The following is a 19135-nucleotide window of genomic DNA, read 5'->3' on the forward strand; positions in this document are numbered from 1 at the left end:
TTATAGAGTCAGCCTGTCTCTGCAACTCAGCCCCCAGCACAGCCACCCTCTGGGCTGTGAAGGTGCAGTGGTGATTGCCCATTGGTGGGCACCTCAGTCAAACTGTTACCACTAGCGGGCTTGTGGGCTCTGATATCCCAACACCCCTCCCCATCAAGGAGTTTATCCCCCACATGTGTTATATACCACCCTTGTATACATTTCGGTTGTCTTGTCTGTTAACCTACCCAACCTACCTCTATAAATATACCTACTACCCGTCCCCCACATCCCACTCTCACCTGAAAAAAAGGGCAATCTGTTCCCACAAAAAAACTCATCCTATACATAGCTGTTCATTTTGCACATGGGTCCACTGGACACATGTAATCTGGTCTAATTGGCATCACAACTTATTACTGTTGTCCTCACTCCTCTTCCAGGTGTTTTAGTGTCCAAATCTACCTCCAAAATCAGTATATATGCACAGCTGTTGCTGTAGAAGAAATGGGTAGTTATGGACCTTCCCTACACAATTCCTGCACATCCATAGCTATTTTTTCTACTGTCTTTCCCTTTTTGTGCCCCTTTTTCACCACTTTCCTATCAACCTTTTTTTTTTCTTTTAAAGAAATTGGCATGGGGGTAAGCGGGAGTAAGCACTTTTAAGCAGCAGTAAGTGGGTCTAAGCCTGTTTGCGTGGGGGTAAGCACTGCCTACACAGATTAAGCAATTTAGAAGCTAATTTAGTATAACAAATTGTAACCAGAAGTTAGCAGTGCTTACCTTTGCGCAAACCCGTGCAAACCCGCTTACAACTGCTTTAAAGTGCCTTAATCACTCTGTACCCAATGGCCCGTGTTCTGCCCATCAACAAAATAAACAGCCTCTGCAAGGCTCGAATACAGAACCTTACACACTATAGACAAAGTGACTTACCACTAAGTCATGCCAGATATCATCCAGCCCAGTCATGCAACAGTACAGAGAATGTATACCAACATTTAGATGCATGTGTGTGTGTAAATATATTAATATCTAAACAACGTATCTATATATGTATATATATATATATATATATATATATATATATATATATATATATATATATATATATATATATATATATATATATGTCTATAGGTATATATGGCCATACATCTGTAGATAGCAATGGTAGATTAACAAAAACATATATGTCCACATGCACCGTTAATGGGGACTAGAGCCCCCAAACAATATACGTCTTGTACGAATAGGCATACTCCCCCCACAGCCAAACACTTCCCCCTGCGATACACTACCAAGTGCTGCAAATCCCATAACCAAGACCTGACACATCATGGGCACAAGATATTAACAGTACTACATCCCACCTGTATGATGTCAGGCTGGTATTGGTAACATATCATACAGTACAGTCTGCCTCCCATAGGAAATGTAAAATGTGGAAGCTAGCAACATCCACAGGATACAAATACACAGACAAATATCTGCAGATACAGATATATATATATATATATATATATATATATATATATATATATATATATATATATATATATATACATGTGACTACACATACACATGCACAGATATGTACAGTAAGATACATATGTAGAAGGTGCATACAATATGGAACGGCCACTATGCCTACAGTTAACACCCTAACAAATGGACACTGGATGAACCACCCATACAAATGACATTTGGTGCCTGCAACATATACCCACAGAGAGGCCATATGATAAAACATCATCACAGGTTTGTAGAAATGGAATACTTTTATTTGTGTACTATTACACATGTATATGCCATGGCACATGGCTTATAAGACACTGACATCCATATCAACAGAGTAATGCAACTGTGAAACAGTTATACTAATACAGTACTCTGAAAAGGTTTACAACCATTGCTGTCCAGGTCAAGCCCTCCAAATCGTACAATAGTGAAGACAGACTGGGCCACAGGATACCACACAATCAACAGTAAGTGATGCAGGTGTATAGTCCAGCAGCCTCCATCTACACTCTGTACACAATCACTAGGTGGTAAAGACTTCAGGTGACCAAATGTGATGTAACTGTTACATAACAACACATAACTGACACCATCACAGTCACACTGGCAAACAAAATAGTCTGTATGGCAGGAGGCAGTATGCCTGGAGTAACCCACTTTATGTAAGTAATGTCAAGGTAGGTGAAATGTATGGTACTGTACATCCAGATACCTTAAGGAAGCAAACCCCTGATACCCTTACATTTTGTAACAGCCTAGGTTATGTATGGTACATCCCCTCTAGACTCAATAATACAGGGCCATATACAACTGCTACATACACTGACCTCTGGAGTGCATATGGGCATATGTATTGTGTATGTGAAGCCCACACATATATGGCCCGAGCCCCACTGTATGTGTGGGAGATACAACAGCAGTGGACTGTTGACAGGAATGGCAGCGTGGTATACATATATGTGTATATGTATCACTATCTGTATATGTGTAGACATATAATGCTCTGCATATGTATATATCTGTGTGTGTATATGCATATCCATGTACATACACACACACACGTCTATATATGTCGATATGTACATGTGTAATTATCTATATAGATATCTGGATAATCATATGTACATATATAGTCACCATATGTCCTGAACATGGGGTGTAGCCCTACCTCAGCCCCTATAGCCCCAACTTCATAGTGCAAGGGGATGTCAGTTATGTATAGTGGGTATATTAGTAGACTATTGCTACTGTAACAGGGATTGTCTTCACAGATATGGTGTGTGTGGGAGGTCACATCTGCTTTTCACATGTACACCATTGGCTACTAGCAGACATCCTAAGGACATCATAGTACAGTACCGCTGCAAGCACATAATGTTCCTGTGGACTTCAGCAGAGATATTGGCCAATAGATGTGGACATTCTGGTACACTCTGTGCAGTCCAGAGGTATACACAGAACCCTTTAGTGCAGAACATGTGGACCAAGCCTGACAATATGGATGTTAACAGCCATGTAGATGGGTATAACACATTAATTCACCCCCATAGGTTATGCATTCACACAACCCTGTCTGTCCTGACACATAATAACTGCTGGTACAGAGGTGCCATGGCCACATACTATGCACTAGATACTGCCATACATCTGTACAGCATCTCACTGCTCTGTCTGACATACATGACTGTTAAGGGATGCCCGGCAGCAGTACATCTGGCAGGTATCTGGACATGACATCTCACTGGGTAAGTACACTAAGCTGCTAGGCATGTAACAAAGCACTGTGCAGGCTACAGGCAGACTGGTCAACACTAGCCTACATCTCCTATGGGGGAATGCACATGTACCTGCATATATAGCAGGCTCTACAGGCATGTCACAGCACAGAGTAAGATGCACCTGTGTGAAACTGCATAACCACAACCAATGTGAACACAGCCACAGCCACATATGGTAGGCTAGCATAATATTACAGTATATGGACTATCTGTCCAACACCATTCTCATATGTGCCACTCACACACTAACCCTACATATACTGGGATGCTACACAGTGTGGCCTGATGCCTGTCTGTGGTATGGGACATATGTATGTATGGCCCTACAAACATACAGTGGAGCAGCATGTAACATCAGATAGGACGGGACCTAGAATGATGACATCTACCACAGTCTGTACACAGGCCAAGGTACATATTAACAATACACACATTGTTGACATTCACCATAAGTACACGGACCTCAGTACCGTACAAACAACCACAGAATGTCCAGGTTATGTCATCAAATATAACCCCTACTGTACATAACATGTGTAGTAGTCTGATATCTCACTGGTTTGTTATCAGATATGATGACACTAATTATGGTGTGCAGCACATATGCACTTCTTAATGCATGACATATGTACAAAGGGTGACAGAGTTGTGGCTGGAAGCATATACACAGGGCCAATATTGACTTGTTGCTGTGATAACATCATGCATTTACTGTTGTAACAGGGTATGTCGTAACATATGCCCTATGAAGGATATGAAGTCAGTAACTGTCATGGCTTTCACCATCTAAAGACTGCAGTCCTCACACTACCTTCTACAGTTCACAGATACATGCTCTGTGGGTAACACATGAAACCAAAGGCAACACACACTGCCCAGTCTGCAGATGACTCTACAGATGGGGATTCCTCATAAACAAAGAATTGACATGGCAGGTATTAATACATGTAGGATAGCCATATCCGCACACACCCTGTTAATCCAACAGTACTCTGAATGCAGTAAAGCAGCACTTACAGTCTGTAGTCAGGTCAGACACATCCCCATCCTGTGTGTTAGCCTGTTTCCACAGTGTATGTTGTCAGAGGTAAATCTCCAATCCATCTCAGATGCTGTTTGCCAAACAACAGATTGAGTTCCTGCTCACAGTGAATGAAAAGGCCCAACACCAACATGATGTTCCTAGATTTTGGAGTGTGTTTCCATGCAATTGGCTATGGGAATTTTACCACAGCTGTTACACATGCAGTCAGCTAGGGGAGGGCTGCAATTCATGCAGAGACCATCAGCTGATCATGAGCATTACCTAAAATACACATGCTGCTGTTGTCTAAGCAAAGCAGGTGTAGGTCTCCACATCCACCAGTGAGGGAGTGAGAGAGGCAGACAGAGGCAAAGACAAGTCAGGGAGGGGTTGGAAAGTAAAACTTAAGCATGTTTGTGTCACACACCTACCAGCACATGGTATTAAACCACTGATGACTATGTAGTGCTATCACAGTTCTATGCAGTTATTGGATGCGCCACATAAGTTATCTATTGCGGAGCCCTCAGAACATATATGTGATGGTGAGTGACATCTGCAACAGGGATATGGTAGCTATAAGGTAGGTTAAGTGCACATGTCTGTCCGTATTAACAGATGCCAGCAACAACACAGCCACACTCTCACAGGGACGCACACGCATTGACTCACTTGGCAGGGCAAGGATTACAACTCATCAATAGTGATATTGCCACAACACATTACTATGCAGGTATCACATGCATCACATGGGTCATACAGAGGTTATATGGGCAAAGGATATGGGGAGGCATCTGACATCACACAGCATGCTTCATTATGCCAATGGGGGTTGTAGTGAATGTGGATGTGATCATACACATCATACAACACACACACAAACACACAGGGTGCCAGTGCTGACATCCATGGGTGCATTTCTGCACTGGTGTATAGTGGTTGACTGTGCCAGACAGCTATATAAGGCTAGGTGATGGGTATACCTTGGCATCAGGCCACATGACAATGGTCTACATTGTGGCTCTGGGCTGTAGTTTTCCCATTTGCCAACACATGTGGGTATTGTATCCCCCATCCAGTCACCTAGGTGTCTATTGTGTGTGGCCAATGCTGTCCATCGCTTGCCATGTATGTGTTCCTTAGTCCATGACATAGACGGTGTCTGGGATGTGCACACCTCCCACATGCATGTACAGTGACATGTGAAACTGTACCTGGGGTGTCTGGCCCATGTTGTGTAAACAGTTTATCATCAGATGTGCCAGTCGTGGCCACCTGTGGTGGGAACTGGTAATGGACAGCAAGTTTATCCTGCACCTACATTGATAGCATGCTAACAATATTTCCTGGTGTGAGTGGCATCTGTCCATACAGGGCATGTTTTCATGCATGGTATGTCATTTGTGGGTCACATGTGATGGCACCACAGGTGCTGCAGGTGTCCAGTGGAGAACATGAGGAAGGTGCACAGTCTGCATTTACATGCCTATTGGACAGATTGACAGGGTGCCATGCCCTCTGTAGCCCACTGCAATTGCAATCACTCCATAGTTACTATCAGTGGCCAATATGCAGTGCACTACCCACATATTAGCTCTTGCCTAGGCATGTGTGTATGTGTGTGTGTGTGTGTGTGTGTGTGTGTGTGTGTGTGTGTGTGTGTGTGTGTGTGTGAGACATGGGTTGAGAGTGTTCTCTGGGTAATACTGGGGTTGCTAACTGTGATTGCCTGACCTTGATGTCACATGTATGGGTATGGATTTGCACCCCAGCCTCTTGGCTATTTCACATCTGTTATCCCTGTATGGTGGACATTGTGATATATAGTAGGGCCACCATTTAAAAAAATTGCAAAACTTGCTCCACATTGGGCCCAGGTGTCACACACTCACACCCATCTCCACACAGGATGAGAGTTACATACACACAGACACCCACACACACCTGTCATGTCTGGGAGTAGAACACCTACCTAATTAGTTTATTACACTACAGCACTACGCAATTATAGTATGCACCACAGAGATTACAGGAGCACACCTTCCCCAAAGGTGTATATCACATTGCATAACAGCAGGATTGCCAAAGTAGGACTTTCAAATTGTAGTGAGTGTGGCTAAGCTAAAATGCATTGCTCCCTACACAGATAGTGTCACACACACAAAACATCCACAACCAACATGTGTAAGCATAGAACCCTTAACAGAGATCTATATCACACTATAGCATGGAGCTGTTATAGGACGCACCATGGGGAGTACTGGAGAACTGTTTCCCAAAAGGTGTATTTCACAATGAATGACGTCAGCTGGTTTGCCAAAGGAGGGCATTTGGAATGTACTAAGTTCGACTAGCCTAAAATGCATTGTTCCCTACACAGACATTGAAACAAACCCACACAAATCATCCAGGACTGCCATGGGTGGGAATAGAACCCTACCAGATTTCTATAATCACACTAGAATAGTATGCAGTTATGGCATGCGCTATAGAGAATACTGGGCGACGGTCTTCACAGAGGTGTACTTCTAGGTGGATGACATCAACGGCCTTGCCAAAGTTGAACATTTGAATTGTAGGGAGTGTGACTACCCTAAAAAGCATTGTTCTCTACACAGACAAAGTCAGACACACACACACACACACACACACACACACACACACACACACACACACACACACACACACACACACTTACCAGGTCTGGGATTAGAACACCTATCTAACTAATTTATCACACTACAGTAGTACGCAATTTCGGAACGTGCTATGGAGATTACTGGGCTACACTTTTCACAGAAGTGTATTTCTAGGTGGATGACATCAGCAGCCTTGCCAAAGTTGAGCATTTGAATTGCGGGGAGTTGTGATTTCCCTAAAAAGCATTGCTCTCTACACAGACAGACAGACAGACACACACACACACACACACACACACACACACACACACACACACACACACACACACACACACACACACACACACACACACTTGCCAAGTCTGGGATTATAACTCCTACCAAACTAGTTTATCACACTACAGCAGTACACAGTTATGGGTTGCACCACTGAGAATACTGGGATGCAACTCTCCCAAAGATGTATTTCACAGTTGATGACCTCAGAAGGCTTGTCATTGTAGGGCTATGGGGAGGGTAGTGTGTCTGCATGGGCCATAACCCATTCATATAGAGGTTGACACACCACATGTGGGTACACACAGGGTCATTTTTCATGAGGTACATGTATACAGATGCTATATGACACCTTTCTTGTACAGTCATGTTGCACAGCTAGCACGTGCACCACATAGTCTGTACTGCTGACAGATACTGGTGGCTAGTATCTACAGTGAGTGACATCTGAACCTGATGTGGTTATGGCTCTTTGGCTGTGTGCTGGGTGGGACAGCCCTGGATGGTTCCTTGTCACAGTTACCCTCTTCCACACATCTTTGTACATCTACCTTTGGCTTATTATAGTGTGTTGTTCTTAGATATATTTCTGTATTCCTGTCCACTGTGTGTGCAAAGCATGTGTGGTGCATACTGAGGAGTGTCTGCACAAACATCTGCTACTGCCAGTTATGTCTGGTCCACTGGTGTTTGCAGACAGGACCTTCATCGTCAGCATGTCTAGTATGACCTTTCAGTGTGTTGTTGACTGACATTGCCTTCATTTCTGTGTGTGCATGTGAGCAAGTCCAGTATGCCCGTCTGTATTGAATGTGTGGATCAAGTCCAGGTAGTCTGTATTGCAGTGCTGACCTATGTGTTGTACAACTACAGGTAGCATACTGTTTCTGCAGGGTGTCCGTTGATCACATGGCATTGACTGTTACTACATTTCGACATGGGATGAGGGGTGGGCACATGTGCCTATTTCTACATTTCTTCACAGGCTTGGGGGGGCACACCTGACTGTGTAGGATGGGATGGGGCACACCTGACTATTTCTACATTTCTACACAGGCTTTGGGGGGGCACAACTGACTGTTACTACATTTCTACGTAGGATGGGGGGCACAACTGACTATTTCTACATTTCTTCACAGGCTTTGGGGGGCACACCTGACTTTTACTACATTTCTATGTAGGATGGGTGGCACACCTGACTATTTATATATTTCTACACAAGATGGGGGGGGGCACACTTGACTGTTACTACATTTCTAAGTAGGATGGGGTGGCACACCTGACTATTTCTACATGTCTACACAGGATTGGGGGGGGCGCATCTGCCTGTTACTACATGTCTACGTAGGATGGGGGGCACACCTGACACCTGTACACATTTGCTTTGACTGTACTGGTATGTCAGGTACTTTATTTCATTCTGTAGTCTACCTATCATTCTGCCTAGAGGCATACCAGTGTACTACAGATCTTAGCTTTTATTTACCTACATATTAGTTTCAGACTTCCTACCCTTCAGAACTGACATCCCACTGCCTGACCTGCTGTCGTCTGTCTGTGTAGTCCTGGGTGGGGGGTACCCAATGGCATCATTCAGAGGCCATAGCACAGCCTTTGTTTGTGTTTGTCTACACCTGTCCTGCTGGCTGTGACTGTTGTCGGGTATATGAACTCCCCTGACTGGCATGTGTGAGTCACTTACATTGTGGGTGTCCCAGTATCGAGGGTGGTGCTGCAGGGCTGCCTATGTCGGATGCACATAGTACATGCCCTTCACATGGTTGAGCACAGGTAGTGTAATGTTTGGCATCCCTTTTACTGTATATGAGAGACAGAGAGAGTTGTCATTCCCTGGGTCCCTCCTGTGTCAGTGTATGTGCTATGCATTGCCTCTTTGCCAAGGTAAGGGCATAATGGCCATGCCTCCTTCTCCCTCCTGGGGAAGATTCTGGGTGTTCCTCCTCCGTGTCACTCTGTACCTGTGCAGGCCTTGGCAATGGTGGGGGGCTGTGTGGCCCTGCCCCGTGCTGTTCCTGCTATAGCTGTTTCTGCAGGATCATATTGTGTAGCATGGCATGTATGAGGGCAATTTGTGTACATGCAGCTGGTGAGTACTGCAAGGCTCCACTGGATGTATCCAGGCACAGGAACCGTGATTTCAGCATCCCAAACACATGCTCTACTAAAATTCTGGTCTGTGTGTGTGCCTCATTATGGAGTTCTTGCTCGGGTGTGTGTGCATTTCTGATGGGTGTCATCAGCTACAGCTCCAGTGTATATCCAGCATCCCTCACTACATGACCATCAGGAATGTCCCCATTGGCAAATCTCTGGTACAGCTGCGTCAGATGCCAGATGTGGGAATCGTGACAGCTTCCAGGGCAGCCAGCACACATATTCATCACACATGACCTGGCAGTTGATGGAGGGGAAGCACTTGTGGTTGATGTAGACCCTGCCCCGCTCACCGGGTGCTGCTTTGATACATATGTCCGTGCAGTCTATAGCACCCACTACTTCAGGGTATTCTGCTATTTGGTGGAACAGTTGCATATTGCTGGCCAACGCCTCACAGGTGTTGGGGAAATATACGTGTTCATCGACATGTGCTGAAATGGCATCCAGGAACTGGTGGAGTACCCTGGATGCTGATGCCTGTGAGATCCCCATCATACCGAAGTAAAAACAGCTGAATAAAATCATTCAACAAAAACCACCACAGTTTAGCAAAAAACCTTTATATAAAACAAAGCTTTCAGGTTAAACACCCTTTCTCAATGTTACCATTCCCATCATACCCCCAGTTGTCCTTTGGAAGGTACCTGTAGCTAGTATTCTTAGGCCTACACATCCACTGGGATGGGTTCCCCTCTGTTAGTTCTGTGTGTGAGGTGTGGCCGGCACAGCTCAACAATTTGCTGTAGGACGTCCCTGTCCACCCTATAGTGCTCCACTATCTCCAGCTCATGTAGCCCCTGGTAGGTTACCCTTGGTCTGTACACTCTTCTTCTCCTCACTGTGGGTTGGTCAACAGCATTCACATCCTTACCACCCTCAGCCTCTTCCACAAGTTGTTGTATGATAGCTATTGCAGCCCCTATCATTTTGCTGTTGTGAGTGCTAAAAGTTCCCTGCTTGTTTACACCGGTAGTGTAGAGTGTGGAAAAAAACAGAGGGAAAGGTGTTTGCATAGTTTATAGTAGTGTTCTGGCTTGGCTGGTCTGCTGCCTGTGTAATTGGCTGATTCTGATACATTTCACCTGCCAGCTATGCTAGTTCTCCTTGATTAGCTTACTACTGCTGTTTTCCCTTCCCATTGCCTTCCTGTTTAATCCCGGGGACATGCTGCACAAACAGAGTGTTCCAATGTGCACAGTGCTGCTATTTCCTGTTTAGCTTTTGTTTTCTGCCTTTAAACCCTGTGCGCGGCATGCACACCTGCTTAGGCAGAGAGTGCTAGGCAGGTTTAGACACATCCCCTAGCTTAGCTGTGCTAAGCTAGGTGCAAACTCGAGGCACAGGGCTCCAATCCAGTTACAGTATGCCTGACACCCCCCCTATGATGTCAACTAACTCCTAGGCTTGCACCAAGCTATTCCTACTCTTACACTGTTGGGACTTGACTGACATGCTGGGGAAAACTGGGATTAACTATCCTTCCCCTCATTTGCATAGGATTGCCTGCTAATGCATAGTTACATGTCTCACACTGAACCTCTCCCCTTAGCAACCACTACTCACTGGCCATGATGTCTTCTGCCTACCATTGACTTGCATGGCAGAATACTGATTTTAGTTAGAATGCTTAATTTAGGTTCATTTTGTTATTTCCCCCCCGATCCCATTTACACGCCGCTGCCCTACGCTTAAACAGCTGAGATCGGTTAAAAAAAATAAAAGTCGCTCTTTGTATTTTTTTACTGTTTGCAATGCCAATGGCCTTATACTTGGCCATTGGCATGCTTACTATACAATATGCAGCCTTTATTTGGAGCTGTCACAGCTCCATTTTGGATTTTGCATAAATTGGATTTTGCATAAATGTACTCGGTTACTAACAGAGTACATTTCTGCAGATAGCACTGGTCCTGCTCGGATGGTTGCAAGCTTCCTGGATTGCAAAATCACCTCATTTCTATAGATTTCTCCTGCAAATGGGGTGATTTGCATACAAGGGCTTAGTTCATGCAGGATTAGTGCAGGAGCGCTCGTGCACACCCCTGCAGGCTGTTCCTGGATTGCACGGCAGACATATTGCCTGCTGGAGCTCCTGCACCGATCTTGCACACCGTGCAAGCTTTAGAGAATCTGGGGGATTATCTTTGCTATGGAAATCATTAACCAAAGGAAACTGTACTAAGTATAACATTTCTACCTTGCAACTGAAAAGTGGGGGCTTTGCACACTGTATTCATCTGCTGTTGCTTATGTTAATTCACCTGAAGTGTACAGTCCAACATTTTTCCTATGTTTCTGTCATTCTTGCTATAATGCTAGTCTCAGATCCTATTTGGACTTAAAAATTCTATTACGGGACCTGTAGAAGCAATATTTTGAGCTATGAGCCTTCATCCATGTACCCCACTCTCTTTTATTTGCTTCAGAGCAACTGATTACATATCATCAGTCAAGGATTCCTGCTGTTCCAGCCTTCACTGTGCATTCTTATAAAGATTTACTTATTGGTAAAGTGGACTGCAGTTGTGCATTATCTTTTTTTTTTTTTTTGCTGTCAACTGGAAATGTTCTCACTGCACCACAGGAAAATATGTCTGCATGCTGACTGTACAGTTCATCTTTGTCTTCCTCTCTTTATTATTACTCAGTTGGAAAGAAGTGTAAAAGTACCCACTTAGCCAATTATGGACATGACTTTCAGTATGAATGAAGATTGCTTGACATCTAAAATTTGATTATGTTGCGTTATTTTAGGCAGGTATCTCCAACTGCCTGTGGGGAAAAAACTCACATCAATGACTCCTAAAGACCACTTCTAAGTTAAAAGGTGACATTATTAATGGCCATATACATGATTTTTAATGCATGCTCAAAACACTGGAGATCCTCTGTATTTTCCTAGTAACGTTTTCCTTCAGTCATGAAATAGCAATGTCAGACAGCCTAAGTCTACTGCCCTAAGTATTTATAAACAAGCACATTGATTTACATTGCTCTCTGTTCCTTGGGCTCATGTTCCTTTCCATATGTACATTTTACTCTCCAACCAAGTGTAAATTGCACTACTGATATATGCTGCAGTGATAGGTAAGCAGGCAAAAGCTCAATACATAACACTCAAGATTTTGTACAATTTTAATACCACAATAACTCCATCTATTTTCAGACAATTAATTCTGTCAGGTTTTCATAAAAAAATACAAGCAATTCAGTAATAAATAGTAAATACTGAATTGTGCTTTCTTCCTAAATACTACTCATTAAACAATAATCTCATCACCTATCTACAGCTGCCAACTAAATACCAACACATCTCAATTAATAAAATGTGACATTCTTTTCAACCAGCCAATATTTCAGTGGTCAAAGATAAACTAGGAAACTGAGGTGATTCAAAACAAAGCACCATCAACAAATCATAAAAACTCTATCAATTACTTTAGTAATACGTATATAGTATATGAAGCACTGCAATTATGCCCCAAACATGGGAAAAGACATTATGTCAAACACCTTTCTTAAGCTCTAGTCCCATACTAGAGTGCTAGGAAACTTATACAATTTATTAATACATTTTGGGATGCCACATCTATTTTTCCATGGCAATTCATAGTATTTTACAACATTTAAAGCTGTTAGACAATCAGATACACTGCTCTTTTGACCATAGCCACTGTCCATGAAGCAGCATGGAGTGCGCAGTAGCTGTATTGTAGCTTGTGCTCCTTCAATTTCTCTTCTTTTTTTTTTTTTTAAATTACATAATGTTGACTTTTCTACTGCCAAAGTGATCCTCTGTATATTCAACATAAAACATTCATGTTGCATGAGCCAAATCTATCTGCTTACCTATCATGCACGTCTCTTTATCTCTCTGTTGTATAGAACATTGGATCAGCGAAAGCACCTTCATGTACTATAAAGACTTGTACAGTAGTACTAAGTGTGTTACTGCATTCAAATATATCAATTATTGTACTTTCCCACACTTTTTTTCAGTTTCTGACACCACATGTATTGGGTAAAGCTCCATGTATTACAAAAAGGACTGTCTAGAATTTTCAATTATAACTAAGCAGTTCTTCTTCTTTCAGCTTTTTCCCGGTTAGGGGTCACCACAGCAGATCACCTGTCTGCTCATGATTGGCAGTGGAGTTTTACAGTGTTGAGTTGCCAGCCCGGCACCCAACCTTCCACAGAAGGCACACACATGCACCTAGGGCCAATTTTGAGTGTTCAATCCACCTACGGCATGTCTTTGGGATGTGGGAAGAAACCCACACAACCACAGGGAGGACATGCAGACCCCACACAGAAGGCACCCCAGCTCTGGATCGAACCAGAGAACCTCTTGGTGTGAGGTGGCAACGCTAACCGCTGCACCAACACATTGTGCTCAAAATGGATGTTATATCCCCCATCTCACTTCACCTGTTCAAGACAATTTTATTATCAGTGACTTGATCATAATACTTTAAATCATTCACCTTATCAGCGTGAGACTTTAATCAGACTCAGTAATAAAAAAAAAAAAAAAATACTTCACCTAACATCACAAAGCTGCCTTTTACACCACTGAAGTATCTTCCACTTGTATATAAACATCTTATCCTCAGCTTATACATTTCTGTTGATCCAAAACCTAAACAAAATAAATAAATAAATAAATAGATTTATAACTAAAACTGGCCATATATTTAAAACTCATTTAAAGCAACACACCCTTTCCTACTCCAGTTACTTGCAGATGACATTGGACAAGACCCTCAATCCTTCAATTCATGCACTCAAAGCACCACAAACCATATGAATACAGCAAAATATATATATTGCATTAGAGCCTATAAATAATTGAAGTTCTGGTAACAAATTTGACTACACAAATGTAATGGATTCATCAGCATAACTTGAATGCAATCAATATTTCTACTAATACAATCATATCTTCCAAACACAATGAGGACTTTGAATAAATTGAGAATGTTCATAGGTTCATGAATTAATACTAGGCTAACTGCCCTTGTCAAGCTGTTTTAAGCCTAGCCAATTATCCCTTGTGAGACTCAAGCCCTGCACCTTGAATAAAATCATAAGGCAAACACCTTAACCATTAGGGCACCCTCCCATCCTTTTTTTTTCAAATAAAAAAAAAGCCTGCTACTCCATTATTGCCTTTTCCTTCATAAATAATACATTCTCAACAAAATGGTTAGTTGCGCTAATATGCAAATTTTGTAATATCATCTTGGCCATAATGCATTAGCCATGTTGTGACTCACATAGTAATTCCCATGCACTCCTAACAGAATTTCCAGTCATATTTACAAAAAGAAGCAAACAAACAAAAAGCAGCATTTTAATGACAGAGTTCGACAATTGATTCAAACAAAGCAGTTTTCAATGGCTACCTAATTGAGCTAGGCCTATAACAACTTCTTTTAGAACCAGCTAGGCACGCTAACATATTTTATTTATTTATTTATTTTATTTATTTTACATTTGTTAGCCGGGATTGTCTGACTGAGCAAAAGCTCTTTTTCAGCAGAGGCCCGGGAAGAAAAGCTCCAAAACATAGTTACAAAAAATAACCATTACAAACACAGTTAACATTATAATAATTCATAATAAAACTTGCAAAACAGTTATCATATATATGCAGGTACAATTATCTATAAAAATGTTATAAAGAATACTGCAGCAGAAAGAAAGGAGATAGTGTTAGGTAAAAATGATGAAGCAGACTAGTTTAAGTTGTAAATGTTTTGTTTAGAGGAGAACAAATGATGGTAAGACATAGGAAGTTAGGTTTGTTATTTAGTGACGGTATATTCAAGGAGGCTGAGAACAGGTACAAATCCAGTGACTTTTTAAGTACTCTTAAGTGGCTAGTTTGAATACTTTAGGATGTGAAAGTGATCTAACTTCTTGTGGGAGTTTGTTCCAAGCAATAGAGGGATGGTAGTTGTATGTAATGGCTCCAATTTTTGGCTCCAATTTTGGAATTGGGCTTGTAGATATGTAAAAGGTCTTGAGTGGAGCTCCTGAGTAGTCTGGATGGAACGTAGTGGGTGATTATGATATCTAGTGCTGGACAGTAGGATGGTGAATAAATAATGGAGTGTATAATTTGGAGCTGAGAGAGGAGTAGGAGGTGTGGTAGTTTGAGCCAGTTTAAATGTTTGAGGGAGGCACAGTGGTGAGATTTGTATGCAGTAAATCTGGCTATTTTGTGATAGGTTGATTCAAGTTTGCTAAGTAAAGTGGAGTTAAGATTTGTGAGTATTTGGGAGCATGTCAAAAGATAAACATGGGTGATTGTGGTTCTAGATTCAGGGGTTAGGAATTTTTTATTTCTGTAGAGAAGTTGTAGTTTTTGATGGGTTTTCCTGATACAGTTATTTATATGGAGGTCAAATTTTAACTGACCATTAATGGTTACACCAAGGAGTTTAGTACTAGAGTCAGCAACTATGAGAGTGTGATTTAGTGATTTTATTTGAAAAGTAGATTTGATATGAGTAACAGTTTTGGGGAGAAAGAGTATGAGTTTTTTTTTGGGGGGGGGGGGTTTAGGATGAGCTGATTATTGGTGAGCCAAGTTTCAACAGAATTGAAAGAAGACTGGGTAGCTGTTAGAAGTTCAGAGGGTGAGTTAGCAATGGTGATGAGTCAACTGCATATTGGACTAATGAGGACTGTGGACAAGAGGAGTAGAGTGAGTTGGTGAAGATATTGAAAAGTAGTGGTCCAAGGATGGATCCTTGGGAATACCCATTTTCACTGGAAGGGGATATGATAGTGAGGTGTGCTATCTTACTGATTGCTGTTGGTCAGTGAGATAGCTGAAGAACCATGCTACTGTTGTAGTAGAGGAGATGAGATCAGAGAGTTTATTCAGTAGCAGAGGATGTGAGACAGTGTCAAAGGCTTTTGAGAGGTCAAGGAATAAGCATGAGATAAGTTTATGATTATCTCTAGCTATAGAAATAGTGTTGAGAAAGGAAAGTAGAGCTGTAGTGGTACTACATTTGGGTCGGAAACCATGCTGAGCGGGAGTGAGGAGTGTGCCCTGCATAAGATATTGCATTACTTGTGTATGTATACATTTTTCTAAGACTATAGACAGACAGGAGAGGATAGCTATTCTATCTAATATTTATCTAATAAATATTCTTTTATAAATCTAACAACAAACAAAACAAATGAAGCTCACATATGTTTACAACCACTTAATGTTAGTGGTCATTATGCAGTCATTTTCAACTGGTCCAGAAAAAGAAAAAAGTACTCTGAGGCTACACATCAACAGAAACAGAATAAGTAGTGTAATCTAAACACTAGATTTTGAAATTAATGCCACTAACTGATTCACATTCTACAACTCCAGGTCATCTGACCTCAGCATATGATATTCTAATTAGGAGTCTTTTCAATCCACAACCATAATATTTACATTTAAATTAAGATTATTAAAAAATGACACGGTACACTGCGTGACTATGGAAGTTATGCAGCTCCTTAAATTGAGTGACGCTACTTGGGGAAAAAATGTCAATAACTCAGCAATATATGAGTCAAAATGTTAAATCTAACAATTTCTAGGATAACAGGAACAATAATCCTGTCTAATGCTGAAACATAATGGAATGTGGTTAACAAATCCTAGTACTAACAAAACATGTATTACTTATGACCCATTTGCCTCCTAACACTATGCAAAGAACCTTTCTTCCTATCATTTACAGTACCTTCACTTTAATTCTACATCTACACAACTACTAGTCTTTACATCCTAGTATTTTATGTACAATACATAAACTGCTACATGCATATCTGAATTACAATAGCACAGGAAGTGACAATCTATACCCATGCTTTATTATAATACACAATAACCATATCTCTCATCATGTGTCTTTGTTTAACCTCCCCTTAAAAAATAATCCTGCTATATCTCTTTACAAGGCCATCATTATTCTACTATGTAACAGTAACACTCCCTGCAAAGCTTCAGACTATAGACTCATTTCAATCCTGACAAACATGGGAAAGGTACTAAAGAAAAGAGTCTATACACAAATTATTGCATTTACAAGTACAATGTCCACTTCCTAATCAGCATGGATTAATGAATGCCATTCTGCCATTTGTTGGTGAAGGCCTGCAATCTGTGCCTTTTAGATGACCTATCAAAAGTATTTAGTCCAGTAAAGCAGACTTCTGCACCTCTGAACAATGCAGTCACACCGTTTTTGAACTTCCACTGTAGACTGGTGCTACATCTACCTAGCAAATATATATATGTTTGAATAAAATCAGATATCTGCTGTTGTATTGTCCGTAAGTTAGACATAGTGGTAACCAAGACTCCATATTCGGTTTACATCTGTTTTGACTCTTCATAGACAGCCTCCCCTACTTGCTCAAAGCAGGAAATTTTCTAATGTAACCTGACAATGTTGTCATTCTCAGATCCATTACAAGGCATGCATTATCCTTAAAGACTTGAAAATAACCCAGACACACTCCGTAATATCCCACCACAAACATTTCATATCATAAACAGTAAATCTGACAAATATCTGATCTTTGGAGGGGAAAAAAGCCTTGCTTAAAAACACTATCCAGCTCATTCACATGAATTTATGTCAATAAGTCAACCATTAAACCCAAATCCTCATACAAATATAACACTTGACCCTTTCCTAACCCATACCCCTTACACTGCAATACTCAAACATAACCTCAACAATACAATTAAGTCTTTTATAACATTATCAAGATTATTCAATCTAGCAGCCAGAATTGTTGTTTAAAAGGGACTCTTCTTCCCCACTTAGGATATGATATGTAGCTATTAGCCTACTCTCAAGAAAAGCTTCTCTGACCTACAGATACTATGAAACCACATAGGTAGACTCACACTCCTTCCCCACATATAAGTAACAGTATATATCTTTCTCATTAGGCGAGTGGCTCCCATTCCCAAAAGATTCAGCATGATTCCTCTCTCTCTCTAGTTTGTAAAGGTATTGCAAATCATTATTGTCTACAAACATCAAGACTTTACACTAAACCATCACTCACTTTTTATGTTCCTTACCAACAATGTTGTCATCCTTCATCAATCACTAAATTTATTTACAACGTCTGAGCAATCCTGCATTTTTATTTTCCAAACTATGGGACTGTTTTACCCTAGATATCTGTTCAAGCCCCGCACTTGATGAATTTAAGCTTAGACTCTTAAAAGTTTCTTTATAAGAGTGCTCCTGTTTCTACCAAAATACAGGTACAAGAACAACTTCCCCAAGATGATATTCACATGCCAGCAAAGTCACGTGTTGCCAGTGATGTTTTTATCATTGCCTGTAATCAGAGCCATAACTAGGGTAAGGTGAATGTGGAAGCTATGCAAGTGCAAGCTGTTAGGGGGTATGATCATACTCAGCAATGAGGCTTGAGCACAACATTAGAATTCATATAAGAAGCCATGGGTTTTATGGAGGCTTCTTTAATATATGCCAGTACCATATTTGCATAACTCTGTGTGTTAGTAACTGTAACATGGATCTTGCTGAAGTAAGGAAGATATTTATGAGGGGGCACCAGTCTGGGGAAATGCAGAGGTTGGAGATGAGCCAGTTATGGGTCTGCTTCTGGTTATAAGTACTGTTTATAATGTGCATAATATAAATAACATCATAAAAGCCTACTATCTGTAATCAGCGTTAAGA

Source organism: Protopterus annectens, chromosome 1.part1 (assembly GCF_019279795.1).
Source record: "Protopterus annectens isolate FY-2018-M chromosome 1.part1, PAN1.0, whole genome shotgun sequence".
Lineage (NCBI taxonomy): Eukaryota > Metazoa > Chordata > Ceratodontiformes > Protopteridae > Protopterus > Protopterus annectens.